Raw genomic sequence first — 12,523 nt, forward strand, 5'->3', positions numbered from 1 at the left:
AGCCGGTATTATTCAGCCTGGTTAGGATTAGCAGAGTCACTTACCCAAATATGTGCTTGGGAGAGAGAGTGAGAAAGAGTAGGGAAGTGGTGAGAGAGAGAGAGAGAGAGAGGAGAGTGAGAGGAGAGAGAGAGAGAGAGAGAGGAGGAGAGAGGAAGGGAGAGAGGGAGAGAGGACGCTGTTACCCATTCTGGGGAAGAACTCACAGACCAGAGCTGAGAGCTGTTTCCAGTTGGTAAGTATCTTGCTGAATTCCCCCCACCCCACACCGGGTCTGCGGGTGGCTGGGCTGGGAGGCAGCAGGCCAGAGTTCTGCGTTCCTCCTTACCTTACTGGCGTTGGGCTTCAAGTCCATCAGCACCTCTTTGCCCCAAGGAGTGTACGCCCTACCCTGTAGCAGGTAGACTGCAGTGCAGTTGCAGACCTTTTTCCTGGTTGAGCCTAATTCAGAAAGAAAAGGCAGAGGGAGTGGTTCCTGGGCCATGTCAGGACCTCTCCCTTCCAAAGACCTCTGGAATGCTCTCAGAGAGAGAAGTCTAGGGTGGCAGGAGCTGCTGGCCAGCTTCCTCTGGTATCCTATGGCTCTGACTCCCATGGCCCAAAGCCATTTTCTTCAGCTCTGAACAGTGAGTACCCTGACAGTAGGCCCAAACACATGCTTGAGAGCGTGATGTATTCTTGTTTAAAGTTGCCTTTTTCCACATCCAAACTGTAAGCCTTGATGGGCAGAGACTGTGTCCTCCACTTCTCACTCAGTGCTTTGCACCAGGGTGGGCTTACTGCATTGTAGTGGAATTGGAACATGGCTGTGCTCCACAGAGAATTGAGAGATGCCACTTTCATTATTATGAAGCTGGAATTTCTAAGAAAGGGACTGCAGGTGGGGAAGAGTGGCTGGACCATAGAGGGCCAGCTCAGGATCTGAGAGTCCTCTGTCGTCTGGGGCTATCTGCTCATTATGGTGGGACAGCCGTGTTGCTGAACCTTAGGAAGGGACACAGGACATCTTCCTGGTTCCCCCACCCCTCCCCCACCCCCGATCATGGCGAGGATGTGTCTGAAACAGTCAGACTTAACTTTACTAGAAAGAGAGAGGCCTCTGCATCTGTGGCAGCTAGCTTGCAAGGTAAGGCCTGCTGTCTGGAGCCCTAAGCAGGCCCATGAGGCGATGCCTGAAAGAGCTCTTCCTCGTGGTTCTTATTCATATTTCTCTCCAAAAATGGGCACCATCTAAAGAGCGTCCATGTAGGAGGGCAGTTTTAGATGCCTAGCTTAGATGAAGTCCAGAGGAAGGGAGAAGGGCTGAGTTTTATGTTCCCTATTACTGGGCTTCCGAAGAAGATTTCCATCACGCCAAAATGGTGTGTGTGCCGTTTAACTTACATATGGTAAACAGTATGCACCTCAAGTGTACAGCTTGATGTATTTTTACATATAATATAGCATGTAACCACCGCTCTGATCAAGATACAGAGCTTTAACATTTCTGTCATGTCAGAAGGTTCCCTCCTATCATTTCCTCATCCATACTTACTCCCAAAGGTAACAGGTATTCTGATTTCTGTCACCATAGATGAACTTGGCGTGCTTCGAGCTTCATATAAATGGGGCGTACCCCATGTACTCTTTTTACTGTGGTTTCTTCTGCGTAATATGTTTTTGATATCCATGCGTCTTGTTGAATGTATCAGATATTATTGCTGTGTAATATTCCACAATTTGCTTATCCATTCACCTAGTGATGGACATTTGTGTTGTTTCCGGTTTTGGGATATCATAAATAAAGCTACTGTCAACGTTTTCTACGTGTCTTTTTGTGAAGGGCATTTCATTACTCATGAATGACTACGTAGGAGAGTAGGCATCTGTTTAGTTTTAGTAGAAATTGCCAGTTTTCCAAAGTGGAAGAACAAATTACAGTGTTATACAGACAGACAGACATGCTGTAACAGGCCTTTTCCTTCTAGAAAGCATTCTCTAAAGACCGCTGTGTACCTCCAGCTATTATTGTTATTGTCATCATTATAAAGGGTTAAGATAGCTATCCTTTATTAAACGCTTATTTTGAACCAGGGATTTTACATGCATTTTCTCATTTCATTTTTTTTTTTCGAGAGAAGGAAGGATTTATTATTTGCAGCAAGTAAGGAGAACACTAGGGATCTTTCCCAAAGCTGTGTCTCATTTCATTTTTTTTTTTTTTTTTTTTTTGCGGTACGCGGGCCTGTCACTGCTGTGGCCTCTCCCGTCGCGGAGCACAGGCTCCGGACGCGCGGGCTCAACGGCCATGGCTCACGGGCCCAGCCGCTCTGCGGCATGTGGGATCTTCCCGCACCGGGACACGAACCCGTGTCCCCTGCATCAGCAGGCGGACTCTCAACCACTGCGCCACCAGGGAAGCCCTCTCATTTCATTTTTATGACAACTGAATTCCCTGGTGGTCCAGTGGTAAGCTGAGGGGTTGGTGCTATTCCCATTTGATAGATAAAGAAACTGAGGCTCACAGACGTTAAGTAACTTGCTGAAGGCCTCCAGCCACTAAATGGCAGTTTGACTTTGGAACCCCAAGTTTCACCTCTGAGTGTGTGCCTCTGTTGCTTCCAGGTCAGGAACTCCTTCCTTCCATCTGACCAAATCTAAGCTGTCATTTATGAGGCCCATTTCCTATAACCTCTGGTCCTCCCCGCATACATGGTCACACCCACTTGAGATCTCTGTACACACACATATGCACACAGTCTTTGTCACAGCCATGCACACCCACTGTGAAGAAGACGGGCATGGGGGCCAATTCATGAAAAGCTCAAAGCTTGCCAAACCCAGGGCTCTGCAACCTGACGGTGTTCCTCTCAGGGAATTTGCAGGAGAAGATTAGACCTGCAGAGAAGATTAGGCCTGCAAAGAAGATTAGGGACAATTCTGCTTTTGGATGCTTCTGAGAAGAATTCAGAGACCATCCTTCCCTGGGAAGAGGTGGGCATTTGGTCCTCCTCCCAACACTTTGAGCCAAGTCCATAACAGTGGTGATTTAAAGGCATCAGCCTGGGGCATCCCTCTCTCTGCAGGTTCGCCCAGGGATGTTTTCATCTGGGGTTGATGGGGATGATAGCCTGGAAATGTCACACCTTGCCTGGGAAAGTGGTAAGTGGGAAGGGTGTGTGTGGTGTGTGCAGGGAGAGAGCTGCATTTCAGGACATAGCACTTGACTGAGCCTTGCCGGGAATGGTCACTCTGGGAAGGAGAGCCAACAGCCTTCTCCTCAGGACCATATCCTGAGGACATGGTTCCCAGGTATCCAAGGCCGTGGGCTTCACCGAGAGGAGTGTGCTACCCTGTGGGTGGAGACAATACGTGGGCACTACACTGCGTACCGGCCCCTCCTCAGGCTCCTTTTCAGACTAATTGAGGCCTTGCTGGGCTCTGGGTTTGTAATTGGGGGTAATTGCTGGCAGGCTGTTGTGGTGGTACAAGCAGGCTTTTGTTGGGGGAAACTGTGGTCAGGATTTTGGAGCTTTGGGTGGGAATCCTTTCCAGGATTCCTGTGTGCTCTGTTCCAGGTACCTCCTGGCCCTAGCCTTTTGCTCGGAGGCAGCACTTCTGAGGAAAGGGAACTAGTAGCACGTCTGAACAGGAAGGACCCCCTCATGTGGATGATGGGAACTCAGGTCCAGAAATATACAAGGCCTGCTCTAGGCCACAGAGGTAGTGCAGGTGGAATGGATGTCCTGGTGCCCGGTACTGTCACCGATGCACACCCACCACAGTCTGGGAGGCACCGTGGGGGGGTGGTTAACACAGACCTCTGTCCCAGTTCTTAACATCAGCCTTGGAGATTATGGAACCTTCCTGAGCTTCAGCGTTTTAACATTCTGTCATTCTTTGAACAGGCAATATACTTGCGTATACCAAAATTTAAAAAAATATAGAAGGTGCTCGCTTCGGCAGCACATTTACTAAAATTGGAACGATACAGAGGAGATTAGCATGGCCCCTGCGCAAGGATGACACGCAAATTCATGAAGCCTTCCATATTTTTGTATAGCTGATTCACTTCGACATAAAGCAGAAACTAACACACCATTGTAAAGCGATTATACTCCAATAAAGGTGTTTAAAAAAATATACAGGAGGCTTACAATGACAAGTCTCCCACTTCTGTCCCCAAGTCACCCTTCTCACAGGCAGCCAGAGACCCTAGTCTCTTCTGTATCCTCCTGGACATATTTTTTGCATATGCAAGCATACCACATATGTTTCCCTGCCCTCCCTCACTTTCTGCACATGGCAGCATCTCATGCAGTGTTCTGCACCTTAGAAATCTTTCCATATCAATGCCTTCACTTTTTTTTTTTTTTTTTTTCTTTGCGGTACGCGGGCCTCTCACCGCTGTGGCCTCTCCCGTCGCGGAGCACAGGCTCCGGACGCGCAGGCTCAGCAGCCATGGCTCACGGGCCCAGCCGCTCCGCGGCATGTGGGATTCTCCCGGACCGGGGCACGAACCCGCGTCCCCTGCATCGGCAGGCAGACTCTCAACCACTGCGCCACCAGGGAAGCCCGCCTTCACTTTTTAGAGTTGCATAGCATTAGCTTGTTTCCAATCCTTTGCTTTTATAACTAATACTGTAATGTAAAATCTTGTATACACCTAATTTTGTAGGCATGTGCATATATCTGTACAAAAATTTCTAGAAGTATAGAGATGGGTCAAAGGGTATATGCATTTGTAACTTTGATAGATGTTACCAAATCACCCTCCTTATAGATTGAAGCAGTGTACACTCCCACCAAAAGTGTATGGGATTCCTGTTTCTCCACAGTCTCACTAACACACATATTTCTTTTTATGAAATAAATCTTGCAGATATAGTCAAGGACCCCTCTGTATCCTTCCTTGATCCCTTTCTGTCCCTCTCACCTGAGGTGATTACCATGGTAAATATTCCCATAGGTGTTTTAATACTTGTGTGACAGGTATCCATTCCTAGGCAATACTTAGTATTGCTTTGTGTTTCACAACTTCATATAAATGGTATCCTGCTGTGGCAGAAAGACATGTGCTTGCTTTTTCATTCAACCTTATGTTTGAGAAAAGCTCCTGGTTGATACACAAAGACAAACTCCATTCATTTTCACTTGGTTGCACCATTCCATTGTATGGACACAGCACGGTTTATTTATTCATGTTCCTGTTGAGGGATGTTGGGTTATTTCCTATTCTTTAAGGTTACCAACTGGCCTGCTATGGACGTTCCTGTATATGTCTGCTAGTGCACATGTGCTACAGTTTACCAAGAAGTGAGACTGCTGTATCAAAGGATTCAGATATCTTCAAATTTACTAGTTATTGCTGAACACAGCCTCAGCTTCTTCATCTGTCAAACAGAGAGAGTGATCCCTGAGCCCTGGGAAGTCAGTATCAGTGAGTGAGATGGTAGAGTGGGAGAGAACGTGGGCTTGAATTTCAATAGATCTGTACTTAAATCCTGGCTCTTTGATCTACTTGCTGTGTGACTTTGGGCCGTTATCCAGCCTCTCTGTGCCTCAGTTCCCACATCTGCAGACAGTGATAATAGTATCTAGGTCACAGAATTCTGGAGAAGACTAAATAAGATACTGTGTGAAAAGTATTTAGCACTGGGTCTGGTACAGAGGAAGCACTAAAAAATCCCAGTGGTGATGATGATGATAATAATACCAACAATAATAATGTCTTTGATCTCTTTGTTTTTAGCCTGTTATTGTGGCGCATTTCAGGCCTATAAACTAAGAGAGAGAATAGTACAATGAACCTCCATCTGGTTTCCTCTATATCCCCACCCATTTCTTCACCCTTTCCCCACCAGATTGTTCTGAAGTCAATTCCAGGCATCATATCTATTACTTCATTTGTATATATGTCAGTTCATTTTCCTAAAATATAAGCACTTAGAAAACATAGCTACAATACCATCATCATATCTAAAAATTGAGGGTGATTTAAAAAAATTATTTATTTATTTAATTTATTTTTGTCTGCGTTGGGTCTTTGTTGCTGCGCACGGGCTTTCTCTAGTTGCGGGGAGCGGAGGCTATTCTTCATCGTGGTGCGCGGGCTTCTCATTGCAGTGGCTTCTCTCGTTGCAGAGCATGGGCTTTAGGCACATGGGCTTCAGTAGTTGTGGCTTGCGGGCTCTAGAGTGCAGGCTCAGTAGTTGCGGCGCACAGGCTTAGTTGCTCCACGGCATGTGGGATCTTCCCGGACCAGGGATCGAACCCATGTCCCCTGCATTGGCAGGCGGATTCTTTTTTTTTTTAAAACATCTTTATTGGAGTATAATTGCTTTACAATGGTGTGTTAGTTTCTGCTTTATAGCAAAGTGAATCAGCTATACATATACCTATATCCCCATATCTCCTCCCTCTTGCATCTCCCTCCCACCCTCCCTATCCCACCACTCTAGGTGGTCACAAAGCTGAGAGAGAGACCGAGCTGATCTCCCTGTGCTATGCGGCTGCTTCCCACTAATCTATTTTACGTTTGGTAGTGTATATATGTCCATGTCACTCTTTCACTTCGTCCCAGCTTACCCCTCCCCCTCCCCCGTCCTCAAGTCCATTCTGTACATCTGCGTCTTTATTCCTGTCCTGGCAGGCAGATTCTTAACCACTGCACCACCAGGGAAGCCCGAGGGTGATTATTTTTTGGTATATCAAATACACAGTTAATGTTGAAAATTTCTCAATAATCTCAAAAGGACTTTACAGTTGGTTTGAGCCACGATCCAAACAAGATCCATATATTACATTTGGTTTAGATGTCTCTTAAGTCTCTTAACCTATAAATATTGCTCCTCTTTTTTTCCCTTCTTGAATTATATCTGTAAGATAGTGGGCCACTCATCCTCTAGGACAAGGCTTCTCACAGCCTGGATTTTGCTGATGGCATCCTTTAACATGCTCCTCTGTCCTCTGTATTTCCTGTGTGCTGGTAGATCTAGAGGCTTGGTTAGATCAGGTTTGATATTTTGGCAAGAACACTTTACCAATAGTGTTGCATAGTTCAATCAGGACACACTAATGTTTAGTTTTTCCTCTTTTGGATTTTAGCAGCCATTGATTATCACTGTCCAGAGCCATTATTCATTAGGGTTCATTAGCAAAATGGTTTTATTCTAATCCTGTCATTCCTTCTTCAATAATTAACGAGATTCTTCCATAAAGAGAAACTCCTCCTTATCAACCATTTGATTGCCCGGAGGTAATGTCTGTGAAGGATAGGCAGGATGAATGATGGATTTTTCTTATGTTTAAAGACAGTGACAATGGGGCTGTAAGTGGTCATTTAGGAAATAGCTGATTTTGTGGGTCCTGAAAGATATTAGGAGTGTCTTCCGCCCAAAAGAAGAAAGGAAGAAAAGAATGAATGAACAAATTCACAAACTCCCTAATCACATAATTTGTTTCTTCACACAGGTGTTGAATCCCTTTTCTGTGCATTGGCTGTTCCAGGTGTGGGGATGCAGTGAGGAGCAATGTGTGATTTCTGCTCACAGGGAGCCCCAGGTGACAAGTACACAGCCTGTACACATCTCCCCAGCCCAAGATGCAGGTGCCATAGGAGGCAAGAGGAAGAGAGGAGAGATTTCTGGCTGGGTAATCTGGGAAGGCCTGGCAGGTAAAGGTCTCGTCCCCCAGGAGAGGCTGAGCTGCCCTTCTCACCCCCACCCCCGCCCCCCCACCACGCCATTGCATGGACCAGAGGACAGCATGTTACTGCCTTAATCAAGGAGTGCTTTCACCTTTGTACCTGTCAGGTGCCAAGGTATGTGCCAAGTGTTATGGTGGACATAAGAAAAGACCTAGTTTCTACCCATGAAGAGTTCTCTTCAGTCTGGGAAGAAAAACAACACACACTCGATCCACAACAGATCAGCAAGCGTTGGTTGTAATTCAACAAACTTTTCTGAAGTGTTTACGGTATGCCAGAAGGAGGGCCTCCTGCCTTCAGCAGGCTGTACGGCCTTCTCGGCATGTCCGTGTTTTGGGTGCTCTGTGTTCCTGTCCACCCCTCCTCTCACCCCAAACTCGGGGTGCATCCTTGGTCATGTGGGCCTTGGTAAAGTTGACTTACCTATCAGTGTCTTCTCAGTTGCTTGCTGGTCATCCTTTAAGTCTACTCAAGGATCATCTCCTCTTGGAGGTATTCCCTGGCCCAATAATCTATTGATACATCAGCAGGCTGGGCTGGGTGTTTGGGGTCCTATGGCATGTTGTCTGTGCTTTCTTCTATCTCAGCAATTATTACCCTCTGCTGTAAATTATTTGTTAATTTGTTTATCTCCTTCTCCTAGACTGTGAACCCCCTGAGAACAGTGGCTGTTTTCTCATCATCTTTGTATTCTTAGTGCCTGACGTATCTGTAGTGCAGAAAATGTTCGTTGAATGAATGTCTGAGACTCCACATTTAGCGCTTCTTTCTCTTAGGCGCAGATTCAGTCTGGGAAAAGATGAGGCATTCAATTGTTATTAGTCACTGACACTTTAGTATGAATCATTCCAGTGTTTCATTATAGTTCTGTGAGAGGTAGAAACTGGGAATGGGAGGGACTCTAGGACAAGAGTTAGGAGTCCGCACGTGTTATGTTCTCAGATAGTGAGGTGCCAGGGTGAACAGGAGGGGAATTCAGGATGGGAGAGGGTCCCGGAGGGCTCGAAGGCAGAGGCTGCCGGCGGTATCGTCAGACGCTCAAGTGGAGGAAAGAAAGGGCAGCTTCCGGGTGTGCCAGGCCCGCCGCGTGTCTTGGGTGTAGGACGTTGACGGTGCACGGTGCGTCCAACGGGCCGGAAGTCGGAAGTCGGGCTGGCCCGACGTGGGGGGCTTCCTCGCTTTGTAACGCCGGAAGCGGCAGCCGGCTGTGGGGCTCAGAGCCGAGCCGGGCCGTACCGTGTTATCCTACCCCGCGGCGGTGCAGGAAGCCCCTGGGGAGGGCACCCGAGCCCCCGGCGCTGGGCCTCCGCCCGGGCGTGGTACGTGGCCCTCGGCTCTCAGCGCAGACGCGCTCGCCCAGGGAGGCGGGGTCGGCCGGGGTCGTGCACTGCGGCCGCCTCGCCATCTTCATGTCTCTTTGACGTCCTCAGAGACGCTGGCCTCGCCACCTCCCGCCTCTGCTAAGCCCTGCCTCGGAGGCCCCGTCCTGGGAAAGGAATAAAAGATACGCCCCGAGACGGCGGGACCGACTGCAGCTTCCTGTGGCCGCAAGAAGGCGTAGCTAAGACATTCTCTAGGTAGGGGCGACCCTGGAGACAAGGTAAAGTGCAGATGGAGGGAACACCTGTGTGGGGAGGCCGGCGTTTCGTTCGGGACAGCCAGGACTGCCTTGGCTCTAATTTTCTGTGAGAAGCGGGTGCCCACAGGTTCTGGGACATTATTTATATGTCACGGGGTGGTCCTTCCTTTATCCGAAGAGTGTATGAATCGAGAACAAATCACAGAGGCTGAGTGTGTGCCCTCACAGTTCCACAAACATTCTGCACTTTGTGTGTCCACACATTACACATAGTTGTCCACCTGTGTCCTCACTGGTGTGTGTGTGCGTGCCCGCGCACACCCCCGCACCCACACAGTGCCCCACCCCACCCCTTTTCTCTCCAGTTTGTGTCTTAAAAAAACTGTCCGTATAGAATGCCTATTATATATGGCAGTCTGCTTTCCAGATGCTTCCTGATAGTTCTCCATTTTTCAGGTCTGGGAAGGGCATTTCTGTTAAGATCCCACCAGATTTTCTTTGGCTTCTGGGACTGCGGGGCAAAATTGTTTGCAAACTTTAAATTACGTGAGCCATCAGGGAGGAGCAAGCTTCTATTGCTTATGTGGGTTTGCTTGCGACTGGCTGCCCCCCCAAGGACTACCTTTAGGTGGCACTCCCTGGCTGGCAGAATTTGTCATTCATTCATTCTTGCATTCAGATGAACACATCCAGACACTGCGTCTATACTGGCCCTGTGCTGGGCCTGGGGATGTGGGGAGGAAGGCCTTGTTCTTGACCTTGGGGAAGTGCAGTTTAGTGGTGAGTTGAGTAGGTAAACAGACAAATGCAGTATAAATATGATAAGTACTGCGATGGGGGGAGGTGGAGGAAGTCTTCTCGCTGGGGCTAAGTCTTGAGGGGAAATGTAGGGAAGGCATTCCAGTAAGAATAAGCATGTGTGTAAAGGCCAGAGCTGAGGGAGGCAATGGTGCTCTCAGGGGACCACCAGTGTCTGGGTTTGGCAGTGTCCAGTGTGGGGGAGGGGTGGCGGGTAGTGGGCCATGAAGCCGCACAGGTTGACAAAGTCACATCACTGAGGGCCAAGGATGCCTCCCTGAGGGACTTGGACTTTATCCTGAGGTCAAATGGGAGTGAAAGGGAAGGTTTGCATGTTAGGAAGCTGATCCTGGCTGCAGTGTGGAGGATGGCCGGAGGTGCCAAGGGTGAAGCACACAGGTGAGGGGTGATGGGCCTGTGCCAAGGAAGGAGCAGGAGGATGGCCGGAAGGGCCCACAGGTGGGTGAGATGATTGTCTGTGAGGCACACGCTGCATTTGAGGTGCCCGACGGGCGTTCAGGTGGAGGTGTCTGGGAGGCAGTTGGATGTGCGAATCTGGCCTCCTGAGAGAGGTTTGGGAGTCACTGACCTATAGATGGGACAGGATGAATTCACCCAAGGAGGGTGTGGAGAGAGAGAGATTGAGAGAGAGAGATTGAGAGAGAGAGAGAAGGGCGTTAAAGAAAAGAGATGGGTAGAGTTGGGGAGCCAGTAAAATGACTGAGCGGGAGTAGACAGAGAAGTGGGGGTGACGAAGAGTGTGTGGTGTAATGGGAGCCTTGGGAAGGCCCTGGTGAGGACCCTCCCTCAAACCCACCTTCTCTGGCTTCCTGTGCCTGGGGTGCCTTGCCCCTTATGGGGTGATTGGTATTTTAGTGTGACACAGTCTCTCTGATGGTGAAAATTTAGATGCTACAGTAGACTGGTTGTGGGACAAAGGTTGGGGAGGGGGCCTCTTATATGCTTTAAATACTCATGGATACTGTTTATGCAGCTCTTACAGGTGTTGGTAACTTTACACAAATTATCACATTTAATCTTCAAACAACTCTTTTCAGGCAGATATTATTCCCCCACTCCTTGACAAGTGAGGAAACTGTGGCTCAGAGAGGTTAAGTGTCTTGCCCAAGATCACACAGCTGTTAGAACTGTAGCTGGGATGCAGAGTCAGGTCTTTTTGCTTTCCATATTCCAAGTTTTTTTTTTTTTTTTTTTTAATTGCTTTCCTTAGCACATGTTTCAGAGGTGGCTGCCTCCTAGATTGGCATCTGAGCCTGGCCTGGCTTGCCCACACCCTCCAAGCCTCCAGGCCACGGGGACTTCAGAGGAGGCTTGTATCCTAGATTAGCCCTAAAGACAACATGCTCCTGAAGAAGAAAGAGGAGGTCTAGGCACAGCCGAGGCCTGGGATGGGAAGGGCTTCCCGAGAATCAGTGGGGAACTTCCTCCTGGGAAAGCCATGAGAGGGGCAGTTCCTCTCCTGGGCCAGGCGTCAGGGAGTCAGGGCCCCAGCTGTTCCTGCCCGGCCGCCCGCAGCCCTGAGCGCCCACCGGAGACAGGAGGCCCTGCCTGCTCACTGCCCATTGTCCCTGCACCACAGTGCCGCTTCCCATGCGCCTCCTGTTTATACAGGAAGCCCCTGCTCTGGGGTGCCACCTCCCTCCCCTGATGGCTGGCTCCAAGCTCAAATTCCTCACAGGCAGCCTCAGTGAGGGAGGACTAGAGTACGTTATCCCTGCTCAGTCACTTTGAGAATTAGTACAGCAGAGTGGGTAGAAGCATGACCTTGTGGTGTGGCTACCCTGGACTTGAATCTGGCCACTCTTTAGCTGTATGGCCTTGGGCATTCACGCTGACCCTGTGAGGGCAGCTTCCTCCTCTGTAAGATGGGGAGTATCAGTCCTATTTATCTCACAGTTTCTGTGTAAAGGTAAGTGAAATATGGAAGTGTCTGGAACACACTATGTGCTCAGTAACTTACAGATCTCGTTACTTGTTCTTTACTTCCCACTTTTAGTTGCCCTGAATTTCAGCTGTGTTCCAGCTGCAGGTGATGGTTTTAGAATATGGCCTCCAAATTTTGTGGCATTCCTCCTTTTAAGGGGTAGGGTCTGTGTCTCCTCCCCTTGAATCCGGGTGTTCGTGTGACTACCTTGGCCAGCATGGTATGGCGGAAGTGACACTGTGTGACTTCACAGGCTTTGTTTTGGCTGCCGGAACACATACAGGTGGTCCCTGACTTCTGATTTTTCGACTTTATGATGGTGTGAAAGTGATGCAAATTCAGTACAAACTGAATTTTGAATTTTGATCTTTTCCTGGTGATACAATACTCTTATGATGCTGGGCAGTGGCAGCAAGCTGCAGCTCCCAGTCAGCAACCATGAGATTAAACAACTGATACACTTACAACCATTCTGTACCCATACAACCATTCTATTTTTCACTTTCAGTACAGT

At 48.6% G+C, this 12,523-nt stretch overlaps 1 non-coding gene across 1 annotated transcript; it reads left to right on the top strand.

The window, feature by feature from the left end:
- The first annotated feature begins 3,929 nt into the window (after positions 1 to 3,929).
- LOC112403340 (U6 spliceosomal RNA) lies at positions 3,930 to 4,036 on the top strand. The gene has a single exon (XR_003003886.1). It is a non-coding gene; the product is annotated as a U6 spliceosomal RNA (small nuclear RNA).
- The last annotated feature ends 8,487 nt before the right edge of the window (positions 4,037 to 12,523 follow it).

Source organism: Neophocaena asiaeorientalis, unplaced genomic scaffold (genome assembly GCF_003031525.2).
Source record: "Neophocaena asiaeorientalis asiaeorientalis breed wild unplaced genomic scaffold, Neophocaena_asiaeorientalis_V1.1 scaffold276, whole genome shotgun sequence".
Lineage (NCBI taxonomy): Eukaryota > Metazoa > Chordata > Mammalia > Artiodactyla > Phocoenidae > Neophocaena > Neophocaena asiaeorientalis.